Source organism: Plutella xylostella, chromosome 22 (assembly GCF_932276165.1).
Source record: "Plutella xylostella chromosome 22, ilPluXylo3.1, whole genome shotgun sequence".
In the NCBI taxonomy this organism is placed as follows: domain Eukaryota; kingdom Metazoa; phylum Arthropoda; class Insecta; order Lepidoptera; family Plutellidae; genus Plutella; species Plutella xylostella.
In genome coordinates, this window is record NC_064002.1 from 12,046,346 (window position 1) to 12,060,404 (window position 14,059).

A 14,059-nucleotide genomic window follows, 5' to 3' on the forward strand; every position below is an offset into this window, starting at 1 on the left:
AAAATTACTGTAGTTAATATGTAGTGAAAATAAATATACTTTGTGGATTAACACAAAGTATGCGCACTTTAATTAAAATTCTGTATTTTAAGTGTAAATCTGGACTTCACCTGTAATATCGCTGGTCATTAAAAGATTTTCATGTGGTATTCCAGCATGAAACCGGCCAAGTGCGAATCAAACACGACGGGTTCCGCATTATGTTTAAATAGTTAAGGTAACCTTAACTCAATATACCATTCCCTCCAAAATCAATATACCATTCCCTCGTGTTTAAATCCAGTTGCCATCATGCTTTTGATATCTATAAATTTTTACAGACTTCGCATTCGATTCGCGTGGCATTACATATACACTCGCGAGCAACCAAATCGACTCAAGCCTTCACGGCGCACATATACATTGATTTTCCTAAAACGATAAATGGTAAATATAAAAGTGATATGTCATTCGAAAGCTGAAGAATTAGGCTTTCAATTAAGATCAATACCATAAAAAAAAACTAAGCGCAGATTTAATGACGCATTTTAATTGCCCGTCAGTGTTAATTACCTCATTAGGAATCCACGCCTTGCGCTACCTGATCCCGCTATAAAACCTTTCCACATCCGGTGTACCTTATCAGTCGCTTGTTGCAAGTTGACCGGTACACATCTCGTTGCATTGTATTCCTTGTTTTCGCAAACCCATGGATACCACACCAGAAGAAGCTGCTCAAGTTGTTGCCTTGCTGCAACAAGGGTTAAGTCAGCGAGCAGTCGCTGCCCAGCTCCACTTGAGCCAGTCTGCTGTATCCCGAGTATACAGACGGTTCCAAGAGACTGGTGCCTTCAATCGAAGACCAAGAACGGGCCGCCACCGCTGCACTTCAGAGAGAGACGACCGCTTCATTGTCTCAACCTCGCTGCGCAATCGACACCTTACGGGCGTTGATGTGCAGCAAGAACTGAGACGTGTACGACAAGTGGCTGTCAGCGAGTGGACAGTGAGAAGACGCTTGAAGGAAGCCAACTTGACACCAAAAAGACCTGCATCAGGCCCCAAATTGACTGCAGGCCACCGACAAGCGCGTCTTCAGTTTGCTCGAGAGCATCTCGATTGGAGCATTGCGCAATGGCGGTCGGTCCTGTTTACTGATGAGTGCAGAGTGTGTCTGCATGGCAGTGACAGGAGAGGCCGGGTCTACCGGCGTCCGGGGGAACGATTTGCCCAATGTTGTTTCGCTGAAACAGTAGCATATGGCGGCGGTTCCTGCATGATGTGGGCTGGTATTTCTCTAGAGGGAAAAACCGCACTTGTTTTCGTGCCTGGAGGCGGCCGAGGAGGCGGGTTAACAGCTGATCGGTACATCACCGACATTCTACTCGGTCATGTTGTGCCCTATGCAGAATTTGTCGGTGAAGACTTCGTGCTAATGCACGACAATGCCCGCTGCCACACGGCACGAGTCAGTCGGCAGTTTCTGAGAGAGAAGGAATTGCGCACGATGGACTGGCCTGCGCTCAGTCCTGACCTGAATCCCATCGAACACTTATGGGACGAGCTCAAAAGAAGAGTTCGGGCCAGGAATCCAGTCCCTGCAAGCGTGGACGAGCTGAAGACAGCTTTATTAGAGGAGTGGGACGGCATTCCTCAGGAAACTGTCAAAAAGTTGATAAGGTCTATGAGAAACAGGCTGCAGGCTGTAATTAGGGCAAGAGGGGGCAATACAAAGTATTGATTTAAATAAATAAATTTTTATCTTAACATTTTTTGTTTAATTTGTATAATACGATACCCGGTAATATTAACAAACAATGTCAACAAGTATTTGATTAAACATAATTCAATGTTAACGGGAAATACCCTAAGATACTTGAGTATAATTTGGAGTACCAATGGAACCCTAAAAGTAATGAAAGTGACTCGACAATGTCCTAAGTATTCCAAACAAAAGCATTACTTTGGTAGTAATTGGTCGCTCCTTTGTATCTTGAAAGGAGGATAAATTTAGAACATAATTATTTTACTGACGTAGGTATACATTTAATATAATAATTATATTATTAAAATTGTTTCATATTGTCTGACCATAATGCCGGGTAGAATTTGCTAATAGGGTGTTCTGCAGATTGAATTATATTTATTTTTCTTTTTAAATACTGTAGGTAATCTTTCCGGCAATAGATTATTTATTATTATGCTCGTGACTCATAACTCTCATAATAAAAAATAAAAAATGCGTCTATGTGCCGAATACTTTATAATAAGTGGTTTGAAGTTTTTTATTATAGATTGGCAAGTTGCTTGGCGACCCTCCTTGCGGGGTGAAAGACGCGGAGGGGACGAGGTACCCAAGACGACAGCGGGTAGCGGGAGGGGTAGAGTTGAAGGGCAACGCGTGCACTGCATGTCATTGTTACGGCAGTCTCGGCCGCGCAGCCGAGGCGGCCACATGTCTTATATAGTCTGTCATAATTTGAGTGCGACCCACATGAGATCATTGATCCTGAGACCATTAGTCTTAGGATGAGTGTTGAGGCCTTTTTAATATTATCATTATATTATTATTAGGTATCTATAATTCGTCAACAAAATAACGTTAAAAACAACAAATCGTATAATGTCTCAATATAGGGGCTTCTTGTAGAACAGCGTACCGGATCAGTCATGCTACGCGGCTAAAGGTTGGTACTGCGCAGTCAGATACGAAAAAGTAAACAACAAAGACGAAGAGTCCATATGACAGTGCGTCAGTTGTCAGTTCTTGTGCTTCGCCTACCCCCATACCACCCGGAATTAAATCCTATTGAACTTGTGTGGCGGTACGTGAAAGGCGAGCTCGCAAGAACGTCGATTGACTCTAACTTAGATAAAGAGATAAAAGACTTAGAGTTGCTTTTCTCTAATTATTCGCCTAAAAAGTGGTGAAATTGTGACGAACATGTCATAAAAAATTAAGACGAATATTATAAATCTGATAGAGTATTTGACGATGTATTGGACAGGTATGTTATTGTTTATTTATAATTTATTGTAAATTAAACGTAAATTGGTTTTTGTCTTAGATTTATAATTGAAGTTAATGAAAACGATGATGAAGATGAGGATGACGACGACGATGAACAAGTTCAAACAGAGAGTGAACATGAAAGTGACATGGAAATTGATATATAAAATAAAACACTTTTACATAAATAAATTCAAATTGGTAGATATTCTGAAGGTAAACATCCAAATTTTAATGCTGTCAAACTATAAATTTTAAGCTAAATATGACATTTACGGGAACAGTCATAGAATAAAATTTTACTTACGTCAGAAATAGTTACAAGCTATCGCGAGATTAATCCGGGCACACTTTTCTACGTGTGTAGCATGTCGTGCTACCTCGCCCCCGCCACTTCTTTCACCCCGCAAGGAGGGTCGCCAAGTAACTTGCCGCATTATAGTTGAATGCATCTTAGTGTATTAGTTCCTGTAACCGCCACTAGATGTCACTATCCCCTTTTCTACATCGCGGTATTAAGAGTTTTTTGGTTTTCCTTATAAGATTATTGTGGATCTATAATAAAGTTTAGTTTTCCGTGGCCAACCTCGTTTTAATTCTTACCATTTTGGTCCATACGTGTCGGATAAATAGTATTTTGGTCGTTTCGCGAGTGATTAGTCCCTCCCTTAATGAGTAGCTGTGCATGGATCGTGTACGCAAGGCTTCTCATAGCACCCCTGGATTGCAGTGATTGTGAAGTGAATACATAGTGTTATGTGAATAAAAAATAATAGTGAATAGTGTTTATGTGCAAAAAGTTAATAGTGATAACAGTGCAGTGCAGTGACACATTGGATTGCATAACCTGAAAAACTTTATTTGGATTTGAACCTGGTAACCGTGAGTAGAGTGAAATACACCATGGAACAGATTGAGGATACACAACATAACACATACACACAAATTAGCAAACTTTTGTCTAACTTCAAAAAAGCGGGAAAAGATAGACTAACAAAGGGATACATTGAGGCTAGGTTAGAGTGCTTAGAAAAATATTGGGAGTCATTCAGTCAACAACATAACATAATCATTTCAAGTACTTCTGATTACAAAGCTAGCTCTCGGTATTTCCTTGAAGACGTGCATGATAATTGTTTCGAAAACTATCTCGACTTGAAAACCATGATGAAAGATAGACTCAATCACATCACTGAAAGTAAACAACATCAAATACAAAGCGGAGAGGAACAACGAGTATCTGATTATCCCACTTCAAATGTCACAAGGCTCCCGCCTATTCAACTGTCAACGTTTTCTGGAGATTATAAAGATTGGCTGTCATTCAGAGATTTATTCACATCACTAGTTCATGACAACAACACGTTGAGTAATGTAAACAAATGCCAATATCTAAAGTCTAGTTTGCGAGGAGAGGCGGAACTTTTAGTGAAACAAATTCAAGTTTCTGACTCAAACTACCAGATAATATGGGACATTTTGAACAAGAGATATGATAACAAACGTAGCATTGTCAACACATACATCGGGAAGTTATTAAATCAGAAACGTGTAGTGTCAGAATCTGCAAAGAACATAAGGGAACTGTTAGATGTCACATCAGAATGTTTATCGACTCTAAGAGCATAGAACTGCCTACAGACCATTGGGATGACCTGATTGTTTACATTGTCATACAGAAACTCGATCCAGAGTCACACAAGATGTTCGAGCAGAGAATAGAGTCTAACAGTCAGTTACCCACTTGGAAAGATTTGTCACAGTTCTTAGAGTACAGATTTCGAACACTAGAAGCACTAAACAACAAAGATACACCAACACCGCGAACAACCAATGTTAGAACATTTGCAACTGAAGTAAAGAACACAAACTGTGTGTATTGCAATGGTAGTCATTACATTTACAGTTGTAAAGACTTCTGTAAACTAGAGTTGAGTGCAAAGAAAGCCTTTGTGCAGAGTAACCACATTTGCTTCAACTGTCTTAGAAAAGGTCACAATGTCACAAATTTTTTACAGTCCACTAATTGTCAGAAGTGTGGCCGAAGACACCATTCATTACTCCATGGTTATGTTGCACCTCCACAAAACACACCTGAGAAGAAACAAAACGAGGCAGTATCATCACACACCACAACTGCGGAAAATTCAACCACACAGAGATGTCAAGTTATATTAGCAACTGCATTAGTCAATGTGCAGTCTCACCGAGATCAAAACACACATACCCTTCGTGCACTTGTAGATCAAGGTTCACAAGCGAGCCTCATCACCGAAGCGGCATGCCAATTTCTGGGCTTAAAGAGATCACCCATTCAGGGTACAGTAATGGGAGTGGGTTCAACCGCTTCTGTTATTAAAGCCAGTGTAGAGTTTGATATAGTTTCAAAACACAACAACCCAGAGATTAGAAAAATACAAGCATATGTATTAAAATCATTGACATCATACATACCCAAGCATACACACTCAGTTGATTGGCCAGAACTTAAACAGCTAGAGTTAGCGGACCCAACTTTCCAGAAACCTGGGAAAGTAGACCTTATATTAGGAGCAGATGTTTTCGCTGAAATAATAGAACATGGAGTCAAGACATTGAAAAATGAAGACAATTCACTGGTCGCTCAACAAACATCATTGGGTTGGTTGGTATCAGGAAAGCATACTACAACACACAATACCAACAACCATTTAATCACAGTTCATATAAATCATGCAAAGCTTGAGGTAGATTCTATTCTCCGTCAGTTCTGGGAGATAGAAGAAGGTAATACAACACACACAAAGAGAGTTATGACAAAAAAGAGGCACAGTGTGAAGAGCACTACAAAACAACACACACAAGGTTAGAGGACGGTCACTACCAAGTCAGATTACCATTTACAACCAGTCCACCTGACCTGGGCGAGTCACTTACAATAGCCAAGAAGCGGTTATCATCACTAGAGAACAAATTCAAAAGACAGCCTGAGTTACACAAAAAATACAATGAGTTTATGACAGATTACATACAACAAGGACACATGGAACTCATACAGCCAGACAATAAAAAGGAAGCATGTTACATACCACACCAAGCCGTGATAAATGAACAACATCTGACAACAAAGCTTCGAGTGGTCTTTGATAGCTCAAGCCCTACAAGCAACGGCAAGTCTCTCAACGACAACCTTCATATTGGACCTGCACTCCAGAGTGACTTGAGAGATGTTACATTGAAATGGAGAACACACCGAGTGGCCATAGTTGGTGACATTCGTCAAATGTATAGAAGAATAAGTGTAGATGAAAGAGACAGAGATTACTTAAGAATATTGTGGAGATTCAACACTGATGAAGAGATTAAACACTATCGCCTTACAACTGTTTCATATGGAACATCCTGTGCTCCATATCTGGCTATAAAAACTATCAAACAGTTAGCTGAGGATGAAAGAGGAAACTTTGATGAAAAAGTAGTAGATTCAGTTCTTCATGAGTTTTATGTCGATGATTTGCTAACAGGAGCCTCGTCCACTGAAAAGGCAAAAGAGATAAAAGAGGATATAACATCATTAATGTCAAAAGGAGGATTTGAGTTACACAAGTGGGCATCCAACAGCTCTGAAATAGAAGGAGCAGAACAATCAAACAGAAAAATCCTTGGCATCAACTGGAACGGACACACAGATAATTTTGAGTTGAAGGTAGAGATCCCGCAGACAGCAAGCAGCAAACCTGTAACAAAAAGAACAGTATTAAGTGATATAGCTAAAATATTTGACCCATGTGGATGGTTAGCACCTATAGTTGTGACAGCTAAAGCTACACTTCAAAAGCTGTGGATTGATAAATTAGATTGGGATGATCACCTACCTGAAGCAATGTTAAAAGAATGGTTAATATACCGACATCAACTATCCGACATGCCAATGATAGAGTTGAACAGATTATTATTATTATTATTATTTATTTAATTTCAAAAGTTTACAATATATTTTTCGCTTAACCTAGTGATACTGAAACTTGTTACAGTTTGTACGACCACTAGTCATTCCTCTAGATTACAATTTTAATAGAAAAAAGTACTTATTATTAGGTAGGTATACAAATCAATCCATAACGACATAAGGTACAGCCAGCTGATTCAGCAGCCATACACTTCCGCACCCTGTAAAAACACCTACTAAACAAAAGGTCAATGTTTGAATGAATGAATAGGCAGTTAGTGAGTTTGACAAGGTTCAAAAATGCACAGCTACTAAAGCAGCCGACAGTAGCTGATTACTAATTTTATTGCATAAGTAAGATAGAACCTAGGAACAGATTTATAGATCTTAGGTAATATTTATTATACAACGGTCATACTAGCAATTATTATGTGCAAAGTTGTAAATATAAATAATTGATTTTGTGAGGTAGTTGTAAATAATGAGAACAAAAAATATGATACAAGTTATGATTTACAAGTGGCAATAATAGTCCTTATGGACTGTAATTACCACTCATTACGAGTGAAATTTGCAAGGCAAGATAGTTCTTTGATGCTAGTGAGATAGGTGCGTTATACAGAGTGAATTTTATTTTAATGAAGACTTTCCCATAGATTTTTATTTTGTGAAATAATTTGTTTTAATTTAGTTTTTAAATTTTTAATGGTGATTTGTTTTTTTAGATCCAATGGTATGTTATTTATAAGTTTAGGAATGATATATTGTGTAGTTCGTTTCCCATAGAAGGTTGATATTTTAGGTATTTTCAGCATACCCCTTGTTTGTTTTCTTGTTTTGACAGGATGTGATACTTTGTGTTGTAATTCTTCGTTAAAGAAGTTATCTTTAAGTAGTGTGTATTTTACATTGAGATGGACTGGTAAAACACCACAGTATTTGAAAAGGCCATACTGGTCATTTTTGTAGGTCTCTAAAATTTTTTGTGGAATAAGCATTTTTAAAATACGTAGCTGTAATGAATATATTCTATCAAGATAGGTATTAAAAGTTCGGCCGTAGCTAGATAGACCGTACGATATAATAGATTCTACAAGTGACTTATACAGGTTAATCCTTATTGTGAACGGGATCCTATGCCTTATCACTCCCAGCTTACCCATCACACATCGTAGTTTATCGCAGACTGAATCTATGTGGTAACGCCAGGTTAGTCGGTCATCAATGACTACACCAAGGTAAGTTTGTCTGTCCTTTTTACCTATCTGTGGACATGTGCAGTAATTGGGTTTTCTATGTAGGCAGTCGTGGCTATGGGCTATAAGTTTAACTTCTACTGCTGGATCCGGGACGTTGTGACTAGAGCGTATATGAAGCAAAACAGTTTTTTCAGCATTAAGCACAAGCCCTGCATCATGAGACCATTCACATATGTTGGTGAAGTCAGCCTGGAGATTTTGTTCTGCGGTTTTAATGTCCTTATGAGCGGATATAAGGCAGGTATCGTCGGCAAATTGAAATATGGTGCACTTCTTTACTACATTAGGAGCATCATTTACGTACGTCAGGTAATGAAGAGGTCCAAGTACTGATCCTTGGGCGGTGCCTACAGTTACTTTATGTTTGCTACTGTAAGTATCAGCTATCTTGACATAGTACGCTCTGTCGTGCAGGTATTCCTTACACCAATTCAGTACAGGACCGCGAATACCACAGTTGTCCAGCTTCTTTAGTAAGGTTTCGTGCTTAAGGGTGTCAAAGGCCTTGCTGTAGTCTATGAACACAACCAGTACGTGGCGTTTGTTATCCAGATGTGAGTTTACAAGGTCAGTGAATTGGGAGAGTAAGCTCGACGTGCTTTTATTGGCTAGGAATCCAAACTGTGATTGTGTGATTATATTGTTACAGCTGAAAAAATTATGCATTTCGTCGCTGATAATTCTTTCTACTATTTTGTCAACTGTAGGTAATAGTGTTATGGGTCTATATTTGTCATAATCATTCATCTTTCCTTTTTTATGTACAGGTCTTACTACACCGGTTTTTAGTTGGGGTGGATATACAGATTTCTCAATACATTTGTTTATTAGGTTGGCTATCACCTCCGAAATTTTATCACATACCAGTTTTATATCTATAGTTCGAATGTTGTCAATACCGGGGGCTTTATTATTTTTAAGTTTTACAATGACCTTCTTTACGTCCTTAGGAGTGACTTTTTTCAGGCGCATTGATAGGTTTACAGGAGTTTCATAGTCCCTAGAATCAAGTAGTCGGTTGTCACAATTTGGTAGCACATTCTCGATATTTTTCTCAAAGTTTTTTGCAAAATTATTAGCTATTTCCAGGCTGGTATCATTATTAAACGCTTTAATTACGACGTTATCTAATGACGTTTTTATTTTTCCGGAGATATTGTTCAGCACCTGCCACATTTTTCTGGGATTATTGCGTGATTTATCAATTTCTTTCATGTAGTATAAGTTTTTGGCCCTTTGTATTAGTTTATTTGTATAGTTTCTAACTTTATTGTATTCTTGTCTCAATGTTTTATTTGTAAAATCGTTTTTCCAATCTGTAAATAATTTGTCCCGTTTTAAGCATGCATTAATTATATAATTATTTATCCAGCCTTCCTGTTTTCTATCTCGTTTTAATAATTTAATTGTTTTTGTGCACTTTTCGTAGCATTTTTTAAAATTACTATCAATGAAATTTAATATTTTACTAGGGCATGTTAAAGTTTTTGCTTCTTCCCATTTTATTGACTGTAGAAAATTATAAACTTGCTTATTATCCAAAACTGTTTTAGTGACCGCTGGCGGCGGAGCATCCTGTATCTGAGACGGGCCGATCATGGAGCACACTACCATGCGGTGGTCGGCCAGTACAGTCCCAAGCACAGCCGAGTACGGATCATGACTGCGGGTTCTTATAAATATGTGATCTATACAGCTTCGAGTGATAATATTCTCTCGTTTTTCAATCCTAGTATAATCAGAAATACCGCACTCAAGACCGCACTCGGATAACATGTTTAAATATTTGTTTTTTAGCTCACAATCGGATTTTAAATCGATGTTTATATCTCCCAGCATCAAGAAGTCAGTGTTATATCTAGTACTTTGTATTATAGTCTTTAATTCGGAAATAAACAAGTGTGGGCTATTCTTTGGAGGTCGATACAGTGCACACAAGTTATAGTGGTGTTTGGTTTTTGTTGTTATATTAAGTAAAAGGCATTCACAGTGGTATTTAGTATTTAGAATAATGTCTGACGTGTGTATGTTTTTAATGTATACTATAATACCGCCACCCTTACGGTTCTTCCTTAGGCTTGTGTGCATTGTATATCCCTCCAGATGGTACAGGGAGCATAGGCTTTCAGGTATATTAGCTTCAGTTAGTATTATTGCGTCTAGGTATTTTTTACAATTATGTATAGACTCTTCAAGTTTATGGAAGTTTTTTATGGTGGATCTAATGTTAATATGAATACAGGTAAATTGGTTATTACTTATGGGGATACATTTTAAATAGTTGTTCAGGTTTAAGCAATCAAATAATTCACTTATATCTACTTTAATATTATTAAAGTTAGCCATTGTTAGTTAACTAAATAAAAAATAAATTATAGGTAGGTATATCTTGACTTTGAAGGTTAGGTTTTATAGAAAGTTATGTTTGTAGTTTTTTTATGTCTTCGGCAGATCTTATTGTAATGACTTTGCCTTGGTCTTCCTTGCGTACTAGGATGTTCCCGTTCTTACACCAGATATATTTGTGTGTATTTTGAAGCTCTTGCTTGGTAGTCCACAGTAGCATTTTACGGTGTTGAGTGAGGGCTTCGCGGATGAATACTTTCATCTGACCGACTTCTTGAGGGGCAGACTGCACAATATCGGCGACGATTAGTTTTTTCTTTCGAGCAGCGTCCACCCAGCCATCTCGCGCCTCTTGGGAAATCATTTCAACCTTGATTAGGCCGGAGCGCCCTTCGCGGGTAGGCACTCGTTTGATTACCCTCACTTCGTTAGTGTTGAGGTTTAACTTATCAGAGATATCTTTGATTATTTTCGAAGTATCTTCATTTTCTGTGTTTGGAATATTAGAGATTTCCATTTGGTTCGTCAGTTTCTCCTGCTCTAAGTCATTTACTCGTTGTTCTAGGGCACCGATTTTCAGTTCCAGATTGGCATTTTTATTTTTAATGGCGGTGTTAGATTTTTCTAGTTCTTTGATTTTTTCTTTGAAAGCATCCATAAACTGGGAGAAATCATCTATTTTATCACTGCAGTACTGGAGGGCAGTATTTACTTCCTTGAGCTCATTCCTGAATGTTTTTTGTACCTCTTTGGATACGTCTTGGAGAAGTCGTTTGATATCTACTGGTGCAGACTTAAGGTTCAACTCAGTGTCTTCATCGTCGTCTTCTTCGGGTATTATAATGGACTTACGTTTGGGGGTGTTGTCAGCGCACTCGTGGCAGGTCCACTCGAGGCTGTCGGCGGCGCGCAGTGCTGCTACCTGCTTCGCGCTCAGGCCGCTGCAGAGCGTATTGGCGTGCACCACTTTTTCACACCGATTGCACATAAGACCGGGGGATCTTTTTGTAATATTTTTGTTACAGCTATCGCACTTAGACATTTTAATGAATTTCGTGGGTAGATAGATTGTACGAGAAACGACCGTGTTGCTTCGACCAGATTCGGGCGAGGAATCTGGATTCGATCGAGGAAGATGGATTGGAATAACAGACGATGTGATCAAAGTAGAGCTACATGGATTTTCCGATGCATCCACTATTGCATACTCAGCTGTTGTATACTGTAGAGTCATATCACCCCAAGGCATTACAGTTACAATCATGGAAGCTAAGACCAGAGTCGCACCAGTAAAACAGATATCACTTCCAAGACTGGAGTTGTGTGGAGCTGTACTCTTAGCCAACCTACTGCATAGAGTTCAACAAGCTCTGAGTATACCTATCACAGATACTTACGCATGGACAGACGCAACTATCGTCCTTGCATGGCTGCAAAAATCACCAAGCTACTGGACAACTTTCGTAGCCAATAGAGTCACTGAAATCACAAACCTAGTCGAAAAAGAGAGATGGCATCACGTCACTTCACAAGAGAATCCTGCCGACGTCGCGTCCCGGGGGACATCACCTGATGACCTACCTGCGCACCAGCTGTGGTGGCATGGGCCATCCTGGCTGCACGCTCCGGGTCCTGTGCCTATAGAGAAGGCATACTCCGAAGAAACAGATCTGGAAAAGAAAGTGTCAGTGAGTGAAAAATTGGTCAATACAAGTGAAGTGGTTGAAAGTGAATTATTAAACAGGTTCTCTAGCCTAAACAGACTGATCAGAGTTACTGCATATATTTTAAGATTTTTAAATAAAACTAGATCTTTGTCAACGTACCCTGCATTTTTACAAGCAAGTGAGCACAAGCAAGCATTACACACTTTGATAAAAGTATCACAGAGAGACAATTTTACAAAAGAAATTAAAGTTTTAGAAGGAAACGTTCACAAAGATCAAAGTCAAACATTAAAAAAGTTGATAAATGGCAAGAAAATTGTAAAATTAAATCCATTTTTAGATGATGAACATGTTATGAGAGTAGGAGGGAGAATTTGTAAAGCAGATGTAGATTTCAATCAGAAGCATCCTATCATTTTAACAAAAGACTGTAACTTGTCTTATCTGATTGTTAAAGATGTACATAGTAAAACTTTACATGGAGGATTGCAATTAATGTTAAATGTCATTAGATCAAAGTACCACATCGTAGGAGTTAAGTACTTAGTCAAACAGGTTATTAGAGAATGTACTTCATGTTGTAGACATTCAGGCAGAGCTAACATACAACTCATGGGTAACTTACCTAAAGATAGGGTAACACCTCAGAGGCCATTTAGTATCAGTGGAGTTGACCTAGCTGGACCTATAACAGTGAAATTATTCAATGGTCGTGGATCAAACAGAACACAAAAAGGTTATATAGTTTTATTCATATGTACAGCAGTAAAAGCAGTTCATTTGGAGTTGATCACCACTTTGAGTACTGAAGGGTTTCTGAGTGCATTCCGTAGATTTACATCACGTAGAGGTCATTGTAAAAAGTTAGTTAGTGACTGTGGTACAAACTTCGTTGGAGCTAGTAAAGAGCTGAAAGAAATGTATGATGCATGCTTGAAAAACTTACCCAATGAAATTGTCGATTCCTTGGCCATAAATGGTACCGAGTGGCAGTTCAATCCTGCCGGAGCACCCCACATGGGTGGTTTATGGGAAGCGAACATTAAATCTGTAAAGAAACACTTATACCGAGTACTAAATGACACCAAACTTACCTTTGAAGAATATGACACATTGTTATGTCAAATTGAGTCAATTTTAAACTCCCGTCCATTGACCCCTGTAACAGATGATACTTCAACATATGTTCTCACCCCAGGACATTTTTTAATAGGTGAAAATCCTTCAATTATTCCTGAAACTGATCTATCAGATGTTAAAGTACCATACTTAAAACGTTGGTTATACCTACAGCAAAAGTTGCAATTATTCTGGAAAAAATGGAGTTTAGAATATTTAGTAAGTTTACAGAATAGACAGAAATGGACAGGTGTTTATAAGAATATTAAAATAGGTGATGTAGTTTTAGTCAAAGATGAGCGACTCCCAGCTGCACACTGGATGATGGGTCTGGTGGTAGACACTCATACTGGTAGCGATAGTTTAATTAGAGTAGTTAGTTTAAGATGTAAAAACACTGTCATTAAAAGACCAATTCATAAGTTATGTTTGTTACCAGCTAATATTGATGAGTAGAATTTATTTCATTAATTAGTTAAATGGTAAAAGTGAATTTTAATTTTGTTATATACTGTGTTTTAGCAACCCCTATGTACCCTATAAATATAAAGATTTATGTTATGTTGCAATTGTTTTACATAGTATATTTACCTACCTATAGTAAAAGTATAGCATATATTAGAATTGTATTACTCAAAACAATTGTATTCTAAGAATTTACTTTGATAATTTGTAAACATATTTTTTGTTTTTACACCAAATTTTAAGTTTGTGAAATTTATGTTCTTTGATAGTACCTAACTGTTTCATA

General features: G+C 38.1%; 1 protein-coding gene across 1 annotated transcript in view; it reads left to right on the plus strand.

Moving 5' to 3' along the window:
* Window positions 1–14,059, plus strand: part of LOC119694923 (neuropeptide FF receptor 2) — a 58,857-nt gene that overhangs the window by 23,507 nt on the left and 21,291 nt on the right. The window lies entirely within an intron of this gene.